We start from the raw sequence: 22,100 nt of genomic DNA on the forward strand, positions 1-22,100 counted from the left end.
TAGATAGGAAAATAACCAATATCTTTTTTGAAAAAGTGGGCAAAGGACAATATTAAGCATGATGCAAAAGAAGGACACGCACAGCTGGTAAGAACAGCTGCTTATATTTGGCACGACGTGCAAACCTTCAATTCAGCAAGGAAGTCTGCCTTTTAACACGTAGCCTCAAGAAAGAATTCAGAATTTGAACAAAATCCTGTGCAAGGATTTTCAGTACCTCGAGCTTATCGTGGTCAAAAACTAAAATAACTTCTTAAATGGAGAGTCAGGGACAATGTATAAGAAATGTGTTTATTGATTTTGAGGGTTGGTTGCGATATATTAGCAAATTTTCTAGAAGGCATCAAGCAGATCACGCGACCCTGTGCGGTGTGTATGCCATTTGTGCATAAAAGTAAAAACAAACAAAACTATCCAACCTAAATACGCACACACACACACACACACACACACACAAATATACACACACACAAATATACACACACACACATGCATAGATATTCATCCATATTTGTTTTTCTTTCCATCTATATGTATATATAGGGATACCTGCACACACATATGCATATATACATAGATGTCTATATGCCTAGATGTTAATACTCCTTATTTCTAAGTAGCAGGATTATATGTAACGTCTATTGCCTTCTTCTGCATATGCTTTATGTTTGTTTTATAACTGTTTTCCACAACAAGCATCTTTTTTTCCTTTAATTTAAAAAGAAGGAAGCTCAGAGAGCCCTGTGCAGCTCCAGCATGGCACCAGCTTAATTGCCATCGCGCCCAGCAGTCCCTGCCTCGCCCTCATCCACAAGGTCAATGCCAAGCATAGGGAGCAGCGGCAGAGGACTCACATCCACGACCTCTGCCTGCTGGGTCAGGGTCATTGCAATGAAGCTTTGGGGAACAATAAAATGGTTCCTTGTGAGAAACGAATATGGTTTCAATAAACAAAAAGGACACTGAGGAAGACGTATTTTGTACACCAAGGCTGCCATAAAGAAGAAAAGCCCCAGGAAGAACTTTCTCGGTGTAGTTGGTGGAGAGACTGGAATTTGATCTTGTTGCAGGAGAAAAGGGTACAGGGGCAGCAAAGGTCACGTGCCCTGGTGGGGTTCCAGTGCAAGGCGGTGACACAGCTCACCAGAGGCATTATAGACTATCCAAGATCGGCCGGGTCCTCCACACAATCACCAGCGGAGCTACCAAAGCGATGAGAGTAGGGTGAAAAGAGAGGGGATGGCTCTTGGAGGGCTCCCCAAGATCAGGGCCAACAGTCCCGGCACTCCCATACTGCGCGTAGGCTCCCAGCTTCCTGCTGAGCACAGACTGTGGGCGTGGACCCCAGGATCCCAGCCCTTCTGTTGGGGGAGAAAAGGTGGAGGGGGCTGACAAGCGGGGTGCAGGAGAAGAAGGTAGGCCATAAAGACAGAATGTGTATCGGGGTTATAGACCATGACTTCCCAGGGGTCCCTTCTTATCAAAGACGGCCTAGAGAGGATGGCAATGAAGAAGGTAAGGGGAATCAAGGAGATGAGACCCAAGGTCAGCAGGTCCCTCAAGGTTAGTACCCACAAAACTTCAATTTCCCACACAGAGGCTCAGAAAACTGGAAACCGCTGGATAGCACAGAGACCAAAGCAGCGGACCCACCGGCTGAGACTTTGCTCCAGCATGAGCAGTGCAGGGCTGAGTAAATGCTCACTGACCGTCTCCACCACCGGCTGGTTGAGGCATCCAACAAGAACGAATATGAAATTCCAGCAATAAGAAATGAACAAAAGATTGGAGCTGAGGGCCTTAAGTGCTTGCTTTTTGCCCATTGATCAGATACCCAAACTATCTGCATTAGCTATGCAGGATGGGGTTTCTATTATTTTTACCTAATCTCTTTTTGGTCATGACAAATGTGTGTGTGTGCATGCGTGCATGTGTGTTTTAAAACCTGGTTTTTCTCAACACACCTTTAGAGGTTTTTTTCCTATGTGGTCAAATTGAAATTTCTAGGAACCTCATTTTTAATCTATAATAATAGTTTCCGACTTGCTTTTTCAAAAGGATCAACAAACAGCAAACACTTGTTAATAAAGATCTTAAAGGTACAACTTCTTTGTTTTCTAAGTTTATTTATTTATTTTGAGAGAGAGAGTCAGGGAAGGGCAGAGAGAGAGAGAGAGAGAGAGAGAGAGAGAGAGAGAGAATCCCAGGTAGGCTCCACGCTGCCAGCACAGAGCCCAAGCGGTACCTTGAAGCGTCGAACCATGAGGTCATGACCTAAGCCAAAATCAAGAGCCTGATGATCAACCTACTGAGCCACCCAGGTGCCTCAATAAAGACCTTAAATAATAAATAAATAACTTTAGGGGCACCTGGGTAGCTCAGTTGGTTAAGTGTCTGACTTCAGCTCAGGTCATAATCTCATGGTTAGTGGGTTTGAGCCCTGTGTTGGGCTCTGTGCATACAGCTAAGAACGTGGAGCTTGCTTCAGATTCTGTGTCTCCCTCTGTCTCTGACCCTTCCCCACTTTTGCTCTGTCTCTCTCTCTCTCTCTCTCAAAAATAAATAAACATTAAAAAAATTTTTTTAAATAAATAACTTTAAAACTGTAAAGGTCAGATTCTTCTGTTAGAGCCCCAGTTAGTAGGATGGACGGTGCAGTGGTAATTTATTATGGTAGAGAATGTCCTGAGGAACCAGGCAATTCTGAGAGAAGCATCCTAAGGTTTACAGCCCAGAGCCCAGCATCCGTGTGGCTTAGCAGAGGGAAATGTTGCTTGCCTTCCCGAAGTTGTACTTCCCAGCGTGTATTTCAAAGAGCAACAATCAGAGGTGGCAAGAGGAGAGGACACGAAACTTCAGTGACAACCCAGAGGCCCAAAAGGGAAATAGTGGCAACAGGGCAGAACACCCAGCCTTGGAGGCTGCCGTTTTGCACATAGTGCCCTGGAGAGCCAAATCATATGCTCACAAGTGGCTTCCACATTCTGAAAACATTGAGGCATGAATCTACATTCCAGAAGGGAGATGTCTGTTCCAAGAATCACCCTCAAATAAGGCAGAGGCATTTCAATTCAGCTCAGCAAGCTGCCGAGTGCCCTCTACTCGAGTGCCTCTACTCTGAAAAGCAAGACTCCTTCCCTCCTTTCCTCCCTCTCCTAGAAGTAACAAGGCCCACAACGAAGATATCATCCTCTTATGAAGCATTTCTTCTATCAAATCACTCACTCTTCACAACAGCATCATCATGTAGATGGGTATTATTATACCCATTCTACAGATGGGGAAACTGAGTATTATTATACCCATTCTACAGACTTTGGGGCACAGCCAGGACTTGACCCCAATGTACTAACTGCCTCCTCCCTAGGTGACTTTTTGGGGCATTTACCAAACAGAACTCATTCAAAGGCAGGCGTTTGTACCAAATGAGACACCGCAGTGTTTGATATTTAAGCGAAGGTTAGGGCGGGATCATGCAGATGTTGTTTACCATCGTGCCTCGTTACACAATCAAATTAAAGTTGCTGACACACTGAACTGGGAGCCCAACGTTGTGTTTTGTTTTTGTTTTGTTCTGTTAATCCCACAATGGAATTGCTGATCCACTAATCAACCTTCAGCATGGCCTTTCCTCCTTGGGAGGGCACCCCCGCCCGTGGAAGGAGGAAACACACTCCTTTGGAGGAAGCTGACCCAGCCCGGCTCTGGTTGAACTCCTGGGCCATGGATCTCTGCTCTGTCACCTCTCCCCAGCAGGGCCCTGAGACAGACTGTGTTCGCCAAGGGAGGAAGAGAGGGCACGGGTGATTTCCTCCTTCATTTTGCTTGCTCTCTCTCTCTCTCTCTCTCTTAGAAAGGCTGCCGCCTGCTTGCCCAATACTCCCTGGAAACCTCTTCCCTGGGATTTGAAACAGACTGCTACTTTAAAAAAATTTTTTTTGTTTTTTAGTGCTTATTTTTATTTATTTTTGAGAGAAACAGAGCACGACCTGGGAGTAGCAAGAGAGAGGGATACACAAAATCCGAAGCAGGCTCCAGGCTCTGAGCTGTCAGCACAGAGGCTAACGCGGGATTCAAATCCACAGACCACGAGATCATGACCCGAGTGGACGTTGGGCGCTTATTCGACTAAGCCACCCAGGCACCCCCAGACTGCTGCTTTTAAAGTAGAAGCTGCAATCTTTGAAACTGCAATCTTTTTTGCACTGAAAAATAAACCTGAGAGGACAAAAGACTCTTCTTGAGGAGCGGGGGTCCCCCGGGTGGTGCCTCCAGCCTGGGCAGGGACCCCCTTTGTTTAGGGAACAGTGTAGACAGCCTTTCAATTTAATGGTTTCCAATAGGCAATAATACATTTGCAAAGTTCAGAGACAAGAATAATAGAAGAGAGACTACAAGGGGAAATCTTTTTAACTTATATTTATTTTTTTAAGTTTATTTTTCTTGAGAGAGAGAAAGCACGAGTGGGGGAGTGGCAGGGGGAGAGGGAAAGAGAGAGAGAGGGAGAGAGGGCGAATCCCAAGCAGGTTCTGTGCTGTCAGCACAGAGCCCCATGTGAGGCTCCAACTTACGACCTGAGCCTAAGCCAAGGGTCAGATGCTTAACTGATTGAGTCACCCAGGCGCCTCTAACTTACATTTATTTTTTTTAAGTCGTAAGTCATCTTTCAACCCCGGGGGTGCTCAGACTCACTACCCCCAAGACCAAGAGCCCCACACTGTACCCACTGAACCAGCCAGGCACCCCTATGTGGGGCAATCTTGATCACACCTTTGTGCCCATCTCCCCATCGGCTCCCTTCCTTATAGGCAACTAGTGTTCTCAGTTTCTTAAGTAGCCTTCCAATTTGTTTCATAATATATTTTCTCACTTTCTTATCGAAGAGGCTTCCTCAGTTGGGGTGATACCACCCCCAAGGGGGTGAAAATTGATTTTGGGAAGTGAAAAGTTCTTCCCTTTTTTATGTGTAAATCACAAATATACATTAGACACACCGCATATAGACAGATATACATGATATCAACATTTCACGGGGGAGGGATGTCTTTAAAGGTTTCTTGGGGGGGGGGGGTGATGATGATGAAAAATTTGAGAAACACTGTTCTAGAAAGCAGTATAGGATACAAACTGTCCTGTGCCTTGCTTCTTTCCGTTTACAATATGTCCTAGAGATCTTTCTGTATCAGTTCATGCAGATTTGCCATTTTTTTTTATAGTGGCATGGTATTCCATTTTGTGGCGGACCATCATGTGTCTTACCTGTTCCCTATTCATAAATACTTGATTTTACTCTTTGGCTACTGTAATGCCATAGTGAACAGCCTTCTGCACACATGGAACATACACACAGGTCTATCTGTATATCATAGATGCCTGGAAAGTGGGTTTGCTAGGTCTAAGGCTCGAGTCCTTTAAAATGTAGGCTGATATGCCAGATGCCCTCCCTGCCCCGCCACCCCCCCCCCCCCGACATTTTGCACTGAGTCTGTCATCCAATAAGAAACAGGTTGGTTGCTCTTTAAATGGCTGTCTGATGCCCCCTGAGGATTATGTTAGGGGCTAGGGGCAAGGTGGTCCTAGGGGCTCTGGGGGCTCCTCTAGGCTGTGTGGTGTGCCTCAGCTAAGCAGAAAGTGGGTCCTCTGTGATAGTACTCAGGGTACTCAGGCAAGGAAGGGGCCTCTTACCCTCCCCCCCTAGTTGGATGAAGAGCTTTAGGGTCTTCAGAGGGAATATTGCATGGGATGACCTCAGGCCGTGGCATGGGATTTGGCACCCCTACCTCATAATCTACAGCCTCCAGTTTGTGGGAGGGCAGCTCCCGGTACAAACTGAGCACACCTCAACCTTGACTTTCCAGCCTGGGAGCCAAGGCCTGGACAAGGGCGGTTCGCTCTGCATGGAACATTCAAGGTGCCACGCAGCTCAGTTCCTGACACAATTCCCTTCCCACTGTCCCGCGCAGGGAGGGAAATCAAGGGGGAGCGGCCTCCTCTTCCCCGGAAATCTCGGGAAGGAGCCTCCCCCACTGCGCATGCGCAAGGCAGGTGCGTTGCCTTCCCTGCAGCTCCGCTCCTGCTGTGATCTGGACTGAAATTTTAATTGCTCACAAGACATTCGTGCTTAACACCTCAGCCGACTCCGCAAAGATTTTATTTGGCCTTAAATGATTTAAACCACTGTAATCATATTTGCTTTCAACAGAAAACTGCCGTATTTACTGGTTTGAAAGGGACTCAATGAAGCCCCTGGGGTGGCTCACCACTGCTTTGGGGTCTACTTGGATCCGCCCCTCCCCAGACAGACATCCCTGCGGGGCTGGGGGCAGGGTTCGCACTAGGTTTTCTTGTGCTTATAAACCGAGGTCAACTACATCACAAAATACAGAAATTTACACTGCCTTACAATCATGTCTAAGCTATCACTGGGCAGGATTTTGACGCCGTCATTTATTCAAGACACCCTCTCCTTCCTGGACCAGTCAGATCTCTGAGCCTACCTGGTCTTTCCCGCTTAGTTCTGCAAGCAACTGGGGACTCCCACTCTGCTCAGAGAAGGCTTTTAGGTCCAGGGGATGAATTTAAATAAAGAAAGAAACATCTGCTGTAAACACGACTTCAAGGACAGAGTGGGCACTGTGGTTCTCCATGCCTCTGCGTCTTCTCTCCGTGAAGCTGAGCACAGTAAAGCTCCGAGCCAGAAGGGACATGAGAAAAGTGTCAAACAATATCAATCGTGAATCGTAAGTCACAGTTCTATTTGCTCTGCCACAGTGTAAAAATTGCGAGTTTTTCATTAAGAAAGAAAAGAAGAGCTGTGAATGCTTCCTATCACTTGGCTGCCATGATACTCTCATTATCCACACCCACCTGGCTGGTGCACCTTCTCTCTCCCAGAAGACTGGCCTTCCCCAGGGCCAACACTTACATAACTTGTCTTCCCTGGGTGCACATGTTCCTCGCCCTCCCTCGGGTGACGGATATTTTGGATGGGATCCACGGTTGTCTCATTCATGGTTAACAACAGTGGGAAAAGGTGTTGAAATTGAAATCTCTCCTTTTTCTCCTTGGTAATTAATTCATATTCTCTCTCTCTCTCTCTCTCTCTCTCTCTCTCTCTCTCCCCTCTTTCCCATCCCCATATTTTTTCTCACCTGCTCAAGAATTCCAAAGAGAGCTAGAACAGGAACAAGCAGAACCCAGGCTTAGCAGAAACAACCAGGTCCTTTTACAAATGATCTTCAGAACTATGGACAGCAATACTTGTGTGGAGACAACTCCCAAAATTTGAGGAGTCATACCAGGTCTATGACAAAAATTCCATGGCTTCTCCAAAGCCCTTCCCAGACCTGGGGGTGTGTATGAATCTCTAACTTCTACTTCTAGGACCCACATCTGGCCTCAGTGGGCCCGTCTCTACATGGTGGGTCAAACAGTATTGCCAGATGCCAGGCACTATGAGAGAGAGACCTAGGCCAGCAGTGATTTATTATTTATCTATTGCTAGAAGGCTTGACTTGAACTATGGACTCACAGAGGGTCAGGACTGGCTTTATGCCACCTCCACACAATGCCACCAAGAGGGTTTCTATACTGCCTCTGGGCAGTGATGAGATGGCAAGCTGAGATAGAAAGGATGATCATCTGATGTATTATATTTAAGAGGTGTGTTAATAATATCATTTAAAGTCTATATCAGTTTTATCAAGTCTCCTGTAACTCAACTAATGGAGGAAAATGAGACCAGCTTGTAAGGAACGCGAGTCTTATTTATTCATTGGACATCTATTTATTTATAAATAAATGTGCATCGATACGCAAAGTAAATAAACATGTATCAATATGCAAAACACTGTGGTAGAGTAGAAAGTTAGACAAGATGGACCCCTGCCATCAGGAAACTTAAAGGAAAAAATAATAATAAATCATATTAATAAACACAACCAACTTTGCTGGGCCTTGCTAGTCCCAGTTCTACACACTCAGCAGAGATTTGCTCATTTAATTTGTACAACAGTCATACGTGATAGTTAGTTATTATCCTCATCTTACAAACTGGTACATAGACAGGTTAAATAATTTGCCCCAAGTCACACAGTGAATACGTAAGCCCAGCTGTGCACCCAGAAAATCTACCTCCAGAATCCACATACTTAACCACTGTACTATGTACCTAGACAACCATTAAGTGATGCAGAAATGAATGGGATCCTTAAAATTTAGTCTGCAATAAACAGGGGAATTCTAGGGGAATCTAGAAAGAAGATCACCTTGGGTGGGAAGCAGGAACTCTGGGATCTCAGCCAAGGCCTCATAGAGGAGATAGCATTTGTGCTCAACTTTAAGAATGGATGAACTTGGAAAAAGTGGACCGATCAGAGATCTCTGGGTAGACATGATGCGGTCTTAGAAGCCACAGAGAAACACCCAGCTTGCACAGAAATGGCGAAACATCCAGGTAAAGAGTTAAAGGAGAGTCGTGTGGCTTACAGAGAGGAGGTGCATTTTATATTGCAAAATAAATCTTCCAAGCACTGTAGGGCTCACTTTGGTCTGACTCTTTCACAGAATAGCATATAAATGGCAGGATGTAAGAGCATCTGTCTGGGGGAGCAAGGAGAAACAGGGAGGTCTGAGGGCACCTGGCAGTAGTCCTTTCCCTGTCACTACGGACCCCTCTGAGGAAAACATAACTTTTTATTATCAGAGCTGGAACGGGCCCAAGCCGAGGTCCCAAACTGGCTCAGTTCCCTTTTTAGGCTGAAGTGTCATCGTGTTCCAAGGAGAAATGACTTGATCTTAGCAGATGGCTGTTCGGGCTGGCTGGTGACCAGTCTACTGCCCTGTCCTGTGTCCTGCTGGAGATGAATGGCAGCTTCTTTCCTTAAGTTTCCTGGCTTGCTCTGCTGCTGAAAATACCATTCTGGAAACAACACAGCCTCCGGTGGGCTCTGTATAGGGCTGTCCCAGCCTCCGGGCTCTGGGCAGAGTGACCTCCACCAAGGAAAGCTTGCCCCGACCACGGAGGTGTGGAGGGGACCCCGCCCAGGACCTTCCCGGGGCCCAGCCTGCAGCTCTGACCTCATCCAGAGTGGGAAGAGGTGCACAGGTGATGAAGGCCATAGCCATCCTGAGACAGAGGAAGTCTGGCTGAAAAGGCCAAGAAGGGAGGCACAACACGTACAAGGACAACCATCAGTGTCCTGGTTTATACAGGCTCTCGATTGTTCCTTTGATGTAATATCTAACTTGGTGAACAGATGGTAATCAGGTGACATCAAATGCTTCCCCTTCCTCCAGCTTCTCCTTCCTTGTCCTCAAAAGAGTTCCAAGTTTCTTTCTTTTGTTTTGTTTTGTCTTGTTGTGGGTTTTTTTTTCCTTTTTCCTTTTAAAAAGGAAATTAGACCCAGCAGAATGTAGAAATCACTGGCATGGTGTGTAAGGGGGAGGGGAGACACATTGTCTTTGCAAAAGGGAGGCTGGCCATCTTTTCCGTTCTGCTTGGCTCCGTGGCTGAGGAAAAGGATCCCACCAGTGAAGCACAACAGGATTTCAGTTTCTGGGCACAGGACCACAGTGGGCAAATTCATTAGGCTTCTGCTCGCAGACGAAATCTTCTGCAGGGCAGAGCACGATGACACGGAGGAGGCAGCTCAGAGATGCGCTTCCTGTAATGAATTCTCCATCCCTTGCTGGGGAGAATAAAACATTTTCTTACACGTTTGTTTCTCAGACATCCTGGGCACACAGAGGTGGGGGGGAACCCCAGAACCCAAAATAGCATAGCATTGCGTGGGAAGAATGATAAAATTATGGCATTCTGGTGACAGACAGGAGGTTTCATTTTATCTCTCCGTAACAGGGCGTCTTGGGAGGTTCACTGTTTCCACTTCTCTCCTTTCTCCCCGTCCCTATGTTTTCCTCCTGTGAACATATACATGGTTGCATATTTTACTTCCATTTTGGATGTTTTTCCTTTTTTCAGCCTGCCTCGGATCCATGCAGCCTAGCTGCACTGGAGGGCTGTGATCGGCCCCACTCTCCAGTGTTGCCTCCCAAGGGGCCACTCCTATGTAAACGCTTGCGGCCCCAGCTGGCCCCTGCACAGCACCATTCAAGGACCGGGTACAGCTGCTGTTGCTGCTTTGAAGGCAAATGCATCCCTCAGAATCTGCAGCATGGGATTCCCTGGGATCCCTCCCCACTACCAGTTCACAGACACCAGGCAACAACCTGCTGCCCCAAAATGAAAGCATTGCCCCTCTCGCCACCAGTCACGGCAAGCTTTTGCATGGCAACCTTCATCCTGTCCACTTCCCTTTGAGCACGCTCTTCCTCCAGTTGTGGTCACGTGCACAAGTCCCACCACCTCTGTGTCAACCCCAGTCCCAACCTCAACAGCCCGGGAGAGAAAAGGCGTGGTGGGCGCCACAGCCTCTGAGATGGGGATTGGCAGGGTCCATGCTGCCTCGTTGCACGTGAACTCTTAGACGCGAGGCGTGGCTACCACTGTACCTGCAATTGTGAGGGTCTGCATGTGTGATCAGCTGTACCCACTGGATCAGGTGGGGTCTGATCAGAGAAGGAGAACCTCTGGGGGTAATTTACCAAGGAAGGATTTGTAGCGTTTACGGGGGGCTAGACCTTCTGCAATGGAGACCGCAGGCTATGCTGGCCATGCAGTCCCTGCAGGCTGTTGCTTCTATGTCTCACCTCCAGGTGCAGTTACTATAGGTCAGCCATCTGTGGAGAAGAAAGCCGGAGGCAGGTGACAGCAAGAATGAACTAGAGCCTGCAGGAGTGAGGGGAGGGTCACATGACATCTGGAACCAGGAGGGGAAATGGAACCTGCTTCTGTCTCTCATCACCTTGACGCCGCGGGTGACCCGCGGGAGAAGTGGGTTCCCTGTGCCGAGAGCTGTGTGCACACTGGGTCCAGGACTTGGCAGAACCTGCCACCCTGGGCCACGTTCAGAGCTTGCCAACGCAAGAGGGGGGTGAACTTCCGTGTTCCTCACCCCCACCTGTGGAAGAAACAGCAATCCCAGCGTGGTACATTCATTCTCACCCTTGTGTGTTGTGTTCGCTGATGAGGGAAACACAGGCAAGAGAAATGTAGCTGAAATTAAATCTCCCTACAGCTTGCAGCCTGAAACATGCAGAGAGTGACCTTGCTCAAGCAATTCATGGCCGTCTTACTTCCTTCATGTTTCTGTTTCATTAAAGACTAAAAGTAACCTTATCTTAACAGCAGCTAGCCCCTCAAGGTCTTGAAAGCCTTGCTTTCAAACTCTGTAGAGACTTAATGCTCTCCCTCACCCCCAGAAACTTAAAGGTACATAGTCAGTCACTCCTCACAACCCCGGTGCAGCTCTCTCTGCCCACAGGTCCTGTCCCCGTGCTTTAATAAAATCATCTTTTTGCACCAAAGACATCTCAAGAATTCTTTCTTAGCTGTTTGCTCAAGAACCCCATCATTCACTGCCACTAGAAGGTGCTTGGTCAAGTCCAGAGACCATCCCCACAAACTCTGATCCTTCTGCAAGTTTTCAACCCACTCTGTACTTCTACGGCAGTCCAGAAATTAAGCGGGCATCTGCGGAGAACTTGCGTTGAGCCAGATCCTGGGCTGGGTCCTGAAGAAAATGCAAAGAAAAGCAGAGAAGGCCACTCGTGCCCGCTGGCTTAAGAGGTGACATACGTTCATCTGAAGCTGACTGACTTCACAGTGTCACACTGGTAAGAGGCGAGGAGGAATCCCTACGGGGACTTCAGGGAGGTTTCCCAGAGTCGGAGGACTTCCACCAGTGCGTGAAGACGGATGGAGAGGAGGAGGAGGAGGAGGAGGAGGACAACAGCAGAGGAGCACAAGCCAGAGTTCAAAAGGCTCACTGGGGGCAGGGAAGGTCCCCCCGACCCCCGCCCCAGTGAGCTCTCTGACTGTGCAGAGAACGGGAGGCAGAAAGTCAAGGCTCACGTCGAGGAAGATGCTAGGATGTGATCCCCCCGCTGCCTGAGCTCCCCCATCGCCGCGAATGCAAAAGGTGAGCCTGATGATCTTCAGTGATGACAAAGAATAGCTGACGCTCGGGGCGCTTACAGTGTGCTGGGGCTGGTGTGTGACCACATAATCCCAAACTAACCCGCAGGTAGTTATTATCGTATGGTATTTACTGTATTTATTTTATACTTCGGAGAGAGCGTGCAAGTGAGTAAGGGGCAGACGGAGGGAGAGAGAAAGGGAGAGAGAACAAGGAGCCCAAAGACGGGCTCGGGCCCACCCGACGCGGGGCTCAAATGCACAAACCGTGAGGTCATGACCTGAGCCGAGATCAAGAGTCAGATGCTGAACTGACTGGGCCACCCAGGCGCCCTCACGTAGTTACTCTTATTCCCACTGAAGAATGAGGAACCTGAGTCTTAGAACATGAGGTCTCTCAACTCCACATTCCTCACCCACCGCTTCAAGGCTGCCCACCTGGCCCTGCAGTTCCAGGCTCCGTGACACAGACGTTGCCGTAGATGCTGGCAACCTATCCAGTGTTACACTCATGAGGCCCTTCTTCTGTCATGTAATTTCAGTTCTGATTAGGGAAGCAAACCCCCCAGGATTCGAGCTGGCTACATTATAAGAGACGTCGGCTAAGAAAGTGGCTTTCTCTACCCAGGAGGCTGGATGGGCAAGAGGGCCTCCATCGCGGTGCGACTCGCATTTGCTGTGCAATGTGCACTGGGTAGTTGTTTCCTTTTCATTTTTTTTTTTAAAGTTTATTCATTTTTGAGAAAGAGACAGGACACGAGCAGGAAAGGGGCAGAGAGAGAGGAAGACACAGAATCCGAAGCAGGCTCCAGGCTCTGAGCTGTCAGTACAGAGCCTGATATGGGGCTCAAACCCACGAACTGTGAGATCATGAGCTGAGCTGAAGTCGGACGTTTAACCGACTGAACCACCCAGGCACCCCATCTTTGCTTTTCATTTAATGGGGGGGGGGTTCCTCCTGCAGATTCCAGGTTTCTTTTGTGGGGGGGGGGAGCATTTTCAGTTTGTAAGTTGAAAAGCACTCATCAGCGTCAGTAATGAAAATGTGCGCACAGAGAAATCACCGCCGCCCCCCAGGCAGGGCAGCGCTCCCTCCCCCCCATCCCCAGGCCCAGAACTGCTCCGGTGAGCAGAGGCTGGCTGAGGCAAGGAAGCAGGAACGGGGAAGGAGCTCAAGCTAGTAAATGTGTCAATTTACTTGGGCTCCCTGCAATTTAGAAGCTGATTTCAAAGAAAAATTGCTTCGGGCCTCACGCTCCTTCTGTTGTTGCCAAATGTGGCCCAGTTTTACAGCTGACTGACCACGGGCTAAAAATGCGGGTCTCCGGTGGTCTCCACAGGCCCCCGCTGGCTCCCGGCCGCCCCCCAGCAGAAGTCACAAGCATAATTACAGCTAATGGAGGCAGGTCGGGGCAGGCCGTCCCTCACATCACCGCCACCTGCTTCCCCAAGGACTGTGCCTCAGCTCGCACACGCAGCTGTTGTGAATCCCCAGTCAACAGCTGACATGACTCATTAGAACCTCACGCTCCTGCCCGGCAATCCCCTCACGCCTCTCGAACCTTCTCTGCTAGCCTTCATGCCCAGCTCACAGTCTGTGGCTGCATGCTCCCTGCCCTCCCTGTCCTCCCTGTCTCCCACCCCTGCCCTGGGTGACTCCCCGCCCAGGGTTAATTATGTTTTCTCCAGGGCCTCCACCCAGAAGGAAAAGGAACAGTCTGATTTCAGTGAGAGTGACGGGGCAGAGGGGCAAGAAATCCTTTCCCCACACGCAGAAATCCACGCGCAGGCCTTTCTCTCTGGCAGCTTCCATCTGAGTGTGTCTCACTTAAAATCCATTCCTCTCCGGTTGCCAGCCTGACATGGGGGATGAGGGGTTAGGAGGTTGCTCTGTGGTAATAGGGACAAATTCATCTCAGCTAAACTTCCAGAGAGATGCTGGGTGTTTTGTTTTGTTTGGTTCAGAAAGGGCAGTTACTCAAATAGTGTTGTTTGGAGAGTGAATCATTAATAAGTTGTCCCCGCAACAAACCCTTCAAGAACCTATCAACCTGGGTGGCTCAGTCAGTGTCTGACTTTGGCTCAGGTCATGTTCTTGCAGCTTTTGGGTTCGAGCCCCGTGTTGGGCTCTGTGCTGATAGCTCGGAGCCTGGAGTCTGCTTCGGATTCTGTGTCTCCCTCTCTCTCTGCCCCTCCCCTGCTCATGCTCTGGCTCTCTCTCTCAAAAATAAACATTAAGAAAAAGAAAAGAACCTATCAACAGAGCCTCAGTTGCTCAGAAGAGAGATTCCTCCTGCACACGGCTTATCTCTGGGCAATTGGAGGATGCATAACGTCTGTTCAAAGAGCACCTGTTTGGGGAAGCTTTGGGATGGCGTCTAAGCCAGCAGGGCTATTCTAGGCCAAGGTGAACCGTGGGAGGCCAGAAGCAAACGGATGTGCCACCTGCAGGTGGGGCCCAGCCGACACAACAGGGTAGACCAGATGACCTTTCTCCTCTGGTGCTCTCTGGTTCTGGGCTCCTTACCTGAACTTCCTTCTTTTGTGAAGACAACCGTCTAGACGAATGGAGATGACCTTTGCAGACCAATCATGACCTTCCACTGGGACATTTGCATGTGATTCCTACGGAAAGGTCACCCGAGAATTCCGTGGTTGAAGAGCATCCTTTCAAACAACAAATGTGACAATTAAAACAAAGCACCCTTCTCATGTGGTGGCAGTGCGGAAGCAGCTGGGCTCCAGGATGGCTTGGCCGGCCCAGGCCTGTGGCATTTGTCACCTAAGGGAAACAATAGCATCTCTGTAGGCATTTCTGTCTGAAAGGGCGAGAGCTGTTGCCAGCTGCTCGGCTCAGGCCAACGAGAGGGGCAACAGGAGAACACCCATTGTGACTGTGGGGCATCCTCGCACCTTCCCAAAGCCCCCATATTGTCCTGCCCCCTTGTGACGGTGTGCGCAAAGGCATGGTCTTGATTCCGGAGTGGGACATGAAGCTTCGGGCACAGGGTAGGCGCGGTGGCTGTGGGTGTGTCTCTTCCATTCCACTCGGAAATAGCCAGGTCGCCCACAGCTCTGTCCTCCAATTGAAAAATGTGCGTTGGACTGTGAGCCACAGATACACATCTCACTTTCTCCCATTTTTTTTCCAGTCTCCGGTGGAACCAAGTCTTCCATGGAAGCAACCATTTATGGATAGATTATGGTTCCTCTAAAAAGACTCTCAAATGCTGGTCATCCTGGTGGATACTCTGTTCAAAGGGAAACTGACCCATGTAAAGCCCTTGCTGCTTCTCCATCTAGATCCCTTCCACGCAGCTCATCGAGTCAGGGGCTGGGGCCTAACCCATAAAAAGAACCAATGGAACCTTTCCAGTGACTTAGGAGCCATATGGTTTCTAAGAAAATAACTATGTAAGTGGAGGAGGAAACATTGAACCTATTACATTCTCTCTGTCTCTCTCTCTCTGTCTCTCTCTCTCTCTGTCTCTCTCTCTCTCTCTCTTTCTCCCTTGAAGCTGAGCCATGAATAAGAGAATTTCCCATTGGGAGGAGAAATCGTTTCTGAAGAGTCATGAAGTAAATTTAGAACTAAAGAAGCCAAAGGTAAGGGTGAGTTGGGGCAGTGGGCAAACACAAGGAGACACTGATGGTTGTGAGTGAGCAAGAAAGAGACACAGCAGGTAGGTATTTTGTCCTGATGGTGCAGTATTTGAGGAGGACCCCACAGAAGCCCCCTTGAATCCTTCTGTTCCATTTCCAGATGACCCTTCTGTACCTCGGTTTTCTGTCCTAGGTTTCGGACTTCCTCATTGTTGCACATATACCTTAACATTAATTCCCCTTCCCTTTGGCTAGCTTCAAGAAGTCTCTATCCCTTCCCTGAAGATAAACCTGGAAAACAGAACAACAGACACCCTGAGGAGACTAGCTTTCCCAGGGTCCAAAAAAGAAAGGGTGATTATATTAAGTACACATTTAAGGGGCACCTGGGGGCTCAGTTGGTTAAGCATCCGATTCTTAATTTTGGCTCACATCATAATCTCACAGTTTTGTGAGTTCGAGCCCCACGTCGGGCTCTGTGTGCTGACTACATAGGGCCGACTTGGGATTCTCTGTCTCCCCCTCTGTCTCCCCCTCCCCTGCTCTCACTCTCTCGTCTCTCTCTCAAAAAAATTTTTTTAAAAGAACACATTTAATTGTTGCTGTTCTATTTGATTAAAGGAAGGAGGAAAAAGAATTCTGATCTACAAGGCGATCACCAGATCCAGGGAAGGTGATCAGGCAGCCAAAGGCATTGGCTGTAATGTATACAGATTATTGTATATTATATTGTATATTATAATCTGTAATTTATACAGATTATTGAGTAACCTGACTGCCTCAGAGGGAGAGAGAGGGGAGTCTGATCTCTCCTGCTAGGAGGGCTGTCCCTTTGGAGACGTGAAAAACTGAAGTCACGGCAGGCAGCTTTCATGTCCCCCCTCTGGGAAAGACCAGCAACATTGGCACCCCCAGCACATGTGGCCTAAGAGGTCAAAGCCCTATTCTGCCTGGTTCCTTGAGCCTTGTGGACACTGACCCAAGATGAGAGATTCACATTCCAAACTGGGTGTCAGTCACTCAGGCGTTTTATCTTTTTTCCTGTTGTATCTATAATGAACACGCTCTAGGAGAGGAAGAATGCACAGTATTTTAACAAGTGTCGAGAAGCTTCTATGCCATTACATATTCATTACAGCCTGTTTGAGGAGGCTGGGAAGACCCAGGTAGAGCAGGTTATATAATATTTAAAAACCTCAGATAACCAGAAGTCAGCTAACCATAACTTCTCAATTAACCAGACATTTAACTGTTACTTTTATAAACATAAACCAAAAACAATAAAAATACAAATAAAAAATGTCCAACTAGGTTATGTCTCAGCAGCTACACATTAGAGATCTCTAGGACCAGGACCTTGAGATGTTGCAGGATCTTGACTCGTGTGAAAATGTTTGGCTTGCTCATCAACCTCTACTGACAAAGACATGGGTGTGATCACAAGTATTTTGGGCAGATTTGCAACAAGTTTCTATTTTGTTCTCATGGAAGCAGGGAATTGGATGTTTAAATGTCCACCTATGAGATCCTAAACGTAAGTGTTTAAGATTATACCAGCCTGAATATCACATTTTCTTCTGGAGAAGAGGGATCTTGAGGGAGGATTTGTCCACATGCCAAGCTAGACAAAAGTGTCAAGTACTCAAAGGCATCAGTGAGCCATTGGACAGAAACAGGTTTTGGGATTTGGACTCGTTTGGTCAAGAGACATGGGTTCCGGCCTCAGCCTTGCCAGTCAGGGAACGACTTTGAGAAAGCTTGGTTCCATTTTCCTTGGCTGCAAAATGGAGAGACTGTATTAATGTCTAAAATGGCCTATCTTCAGAGATGACCTCACTTCCAAAACCTGCTCCATCATGTGGAGAGTAAATTTAGAGGCTACCTGTCTTATTTTGAGCCCTCAACTCAAGGCAAGTGATGGAGGAAGATACCTTTGAGCAAATCCCAAGCTCTGTATTACAGTTTTGCCCTCTGAGGGAAACTCCACCTGGGATAATCATCCTCCATATGTAGTCCTAGTTGTAGTTCACAAACTCCTTTTCTTGATATAGAAAGATCTTGAAGGTTCTAGTCCATCACTCAGATTTGGCATTTAAAGATATATTCCTCCCACACTGGGAACTCCCTGACCAGAACTGAGATTATGTAGCCATGAAGACCCCTTTTAGTGTCTCTCAGACCCTTCATCCCAGGTCAAATCCAGAAGTTCTTCCAAATCTATTTGGAGGTGAGGCAATGGGAGGTTTTGTGTGGGAAAAGGATGAGATGCTTCCTTCCTCTTAGAGCTGGGTGACCTCCCTCTTCAGGACTCCCACAGCCTCAATGGCCAAGGGGTCAGGGGCCTGTAAAATAGGGTAGAACCGGGTTTCCTCTCAGACCCCAAAAATCAACCCATTGCAACAGGTGCGTGTGATCTATCTACTGTAATCAGACTGGGAGAGAGAATATTCCTAATGGTTACTGCCTTGGGCTCTGGGGCCACAAAATTGGGACAAGTGACTTCATCTACTAAGGCTTTAATCTCCTCATCTGTAAAATGAGCTTAAAAACAGTCTGGACTTCATAAGGTTGGTGCACCAATTCAGTGAGAGAGTTTATGCCAAGTACTTGGTGTGTAGGAAGTGTTTAGTAGCATGTAGCTCATGTTTTGTTTTGTCCCAAGGATCCCCCAAACCCTTCTGTGTTCGCCCAAAGTCTCCTGAAGACAGGGCATCACAGGAGTTAAATTTGATATGACCTCCATGTCTCATCTAGGAGAAGGAACGGGGGCTGATGAACCTTCCGATTTGTGGGGAGCACGAAGTGGTTCATTGGGTCTGAGCCAACAGCTCTGATTTTTGCACCTGTGACTTCACTCAGTCCAGAAGTGCCACCTCTGCTTTCCGTAGATAAAGGTGAGAAATTAGTCATTTTTGTCACCCTCCTTCCAGCCTCGATAATTTCAGTTGCACCTATGTTCGTTAGAGTTCCATAACTTTTAGTTGAGGTTTGGGCATTCAAACGCACCCAGGCTCGATTAGAAAGGAAGAAGTTGCATCATTTCATAAAAAGAGGAATAATACCCAGAGTCTTAGTGTGGCACCCGAGGCTGAACCAAGGGGATCAAGGGCGCGGTCAGGGGTTCACTCATTCTGCCTCTGCCATTTGCCAGCTGTGGACAAGTCGGACTTCTCCAAGACCACACTTCCTTCTTTATGAGGAGGAGAAGGTAAAAGCCTGGCAATGATCCCTTCCTAGGGTCATGGGGGAGACAGCGTTCTACAGCTCAGTATTTGTCGGTGCCGAGTCTACTCAGCTTCTCTCCCAGACCCGTTGATGGCTGGTAGGCAACTGCATTAACCATTTGGTATCTCTCCATCAACTGGCAACCAAAAGCAGGCAGCTAGCTCATCGCCCGCCGGACTGGACTCCCAAATTGCGGCAAGTCTACCTACTTGGACTGCGCCAGTACAGCCCTGAGCCTGCAAATCCGCCACCGGCAGGGGGAGCACTCCCCCATCTCCCACAGGTAGTCACCCTCCCCCGCACCTGGGGGGGAGGGGGGAGCAGGCTGGAGGCAACAGAACGGGGACCTTCAGCACCTGATTCCTACTAAAGATAGCCAGCCCCTAGACAGAGTCCACATTCCGCTGGAATGTGGTAGGGACATCATGACTCCGGGTTGTGGCTCTGATAAGATACACAGAAAAGCCTCCTCCTCCTCCTGTCCTTCTCCTGAGGATCTCTGAGTCCTCCAGTGGAACTCTGCCCTGCTCCCCCATCTGATGTCCCGTCAAGTCTTGGTCACAGCATTTCCAACCTGGCCTTCACTGTTTCTTTGTTTCGTTTTTACTATTCAACGTTCGGTCATTCATAGCAAGGACCCTGGTCTCACACTACCTGAATTTCAGTGCTGCTTCCTACATATGCGACATTAGCCAAGTTACCCAATCTCTCTGTGTCTCCTGTTCTGCACCTGTTAAAAAAAAAAAAAAGGTAATAATAGCTCCTCCTTTTATACAGCTGTCCTGAGGACTGAGTGAGTTTATGCAGGTAAAGTGATTGTCAGAGTCTAAACACTGTATTACTGCTGGCTTCTTGTTATTGTGTTCTTATGCGTCAGTGACATCTCGTAATTAGTGGCGTTGTGAGGAGGAGGTATCATCTCACAGGAGGAAGGGAGCAGAGACTGTCCAGTCAGCTCTCCACCAGGACGCTGAGTTAATCCATTGTGTTGCAAAACACAGTTGGACTCTTCTTTGTTTATCATGATCCTAGGGCAGCTCAGTCCTTCCTGTTCTTGGGATGGTTCCTCTTCTTCCGGAACTTTCTGTTTATTTCTGTAGATCCACCCTCCCCAGTTACGTAGAGAGAAATAGAGATCTATATTTTACAAAAAGACATAGATAATTTTTTTTAAAAAACTCAAACTACCCAAACACGTCAACCCCACCACTGTCATGCTTAACCCCACACCATGGCGCGAGATGGGGAAGAAAAAGGCAGTTATGCCTATTCTCGCTCTCCCTAAATGTGGGATGGTTTGGTTCTTCTGAATATTTATCCTGAAGAGCCATCTTTTTAATGTCTTCAACAATAAGGGGCACCTGGGTGGCTCAGTTGTTTAAGCGTCTGACTCCGGCTCAGGTCATGATCTCGTGGTCCGTGAGTTCGAGCCCTGCGTCAGGCTCTGTACTGACGGCTCAGAACCTGGAGCCTGCTTCAGATTCTGTGTCTCCCTCTATCTGCCCCTCCCTGGCTTACACTCTGTCTCTCTCTCTCAAAAATAAATAAACCTTAAAAAAAATTAAACAATAAAATCTTCAACAACAAGAGGAGTAGAATTAATGAAGAATTCTCACAGGTAAACCTGTCTTTTTTGGCCACTTGGGTAAAAGTGGTGGAAATAATGTTCCCAAACCCTACCCCACATCCTCTCCCTACCCAGACCCCAATCCTCACAGCCCTGATAGCAGCTCGGGGACAAAGTCATCTTCCCAGAAAGTGCTGGCCAAAGACACAGGGGGAGGAGGGTGGGGTGGGGGCGGGGAGGGAGCTACCTCCGCTTTGAACCAGACTCTACACCCTGCTCACACCCCCCCATCCGGGTGGCACAACGTATACCCCGGGCATTTCCAAATCATTGCCCCCATCAGCTTCCCAGTAAAACAAAAAGGCCATAGCTGGCATTTTAATTCTCTCCCCACCCAAGCTGTTCATGCAAGAAAAAAAATTTTTTTTTTTAAGACTACAAGTTGAAAGGCTTTTTTTTAAGCGCCTACCCACATTAAAGGAGGACTATTTAATTCTAGAGCTACAGCTACAAGATCAAAAATAGGAATAATTAAAGCCTGAGATGTAACTGTTAAGAAAGGCGTTTTTTATTTTCTTTGCCAAGTCCTTAAACAGGTAAACCACATATTTAAAGAAAGCACTAAGATCTGAAAATCCCAATGGGAATTTTTTTTTTCTTGTTTAAGGCATAACGAATTCAGTCTTCAGAGACCACAGAGCAGAGTTTGTTAAGCTTCCTGAACTGTCAGCTGAATAATTATCTGGCAAAGCCTGTGTGTAGGTGACTCCCCACGATTTCACTTCTTTCCTGTTTTGAAACAGAAGGTCACCAACCTCTGGAACAAAATTTGGCAAACTCAGGGAATGTCAGCTTGTGGCCTTCCTTTGCATTAGGGGATATTTCATTTTTAAGTCTTGCAAATATGTATACTGAATGCCACTCAAGTACATGTCCTAGAGAATGTAGAATTTAAAAGCAAAAGAAACAAAATTTTTTAAAAAAAACAACCAAACACACACACACAAAAAATCTCCCTTTTTTCAGAGTGGCTGGAGCCAAATGAACCTTATGTCAAAACCCATGAACAGTCTGACAATTTATATTCCAAGGAGAAGGTTAAGCAGGAACATTGAGGGTCGAATGCAAAAAAAATAAATAAAAAATAAAAAAAAATCTCATCACAGCCAAACCTGTTGGTTTTTTAATAAGATTATAATTTTAAATTGTGGCCTTAAAATACCTGTCTGAGTGCTTGGACGTTACTGCTTTAAAATCTCCACTTGAGAGGCTGTGGCTGTGGGGGTTCTGGTTCACCTAAAAGGAGTCTGGACAGCTGATTCATGGGCGCTTCCTTCTGTCACATGAACCTCGTCCTGTTTTGAAACTGAAGTATTCAGTCTCCGTCCCCATAGGATGCAAGGTACCTTCAAGGAAAGACAATGCATGTCATTATCCTAACTTGACTGAAGGCAGAGCTAAGCAGAGATGAGACTTGAGATCTTGAACTTGAGATCAGACGCAAAACCTGACGTGGAGCAGAGATCACGCCTGGCTTGCCTTTGTCCCAAAAGAACGTTGCCTAGGTGTCAGGCAGGACTGTTGGCTACACCTGACCAGGTGTGGGGAGGTGGGATTTGCAGAAGGGAACACAAAACCTCAGTTCCTTGTAAAGGAGAAAAATGAACA

The 22,100-nt window shown here is 47.6% G+C and overlaps 1 protein-coding gene and 1 pseudogene across 1 annotated transcript in view; one reads left to right on the forward strand and one right to left on the reverse strand.

Annotated features, from left to right (window-relative positions):
- Positions 1-819: 819 nt before the first annotated feature.
- LOC132680455 (Y-box-binding protein 1 pseudogene) lies at positions 820-1,697 on the forward strand (annotated as a pseudogene).
- Positions 1,698-7,769: 6,072 nt separating this feature from the next.
- LOC144617227 (uncharacterized) overlaps positions 7,770-22,100 on the reverse strand; it is an 84,480-nt gene continuing 70,149 nt past the window's right edge. The window contains exons 6-8 of the transcript XR_013557513.2: positions 21,655-21,838; positions 14,565-14,704; positions 7,770-11,633 (exon numbers count right to left, since the gene is read on the reverse strand). The gene's annotated coding sequence lies outside the window, so the exon portion shown is untranslated. The remainder of the gene's footprint in view (positions 11,634-14,564; positions 14,705-21,654; positions 21,839-22,100) is intronic.

The sequence above is a fragment of the Panthera onca genome, chromosome A1 (assembly GCF_046562875.1).
Source record: "Panthera onca isolate mPanOnc1 chromosome A1, mPanOnc1 haplotype 2, whole genome shotgun sequence".
Classification (NCBI taxonomy): Eukaryota; Metazoa; Chordata; class Mammalia; order Carnivora; family Felidae; genus Panthera; species Panthera onca.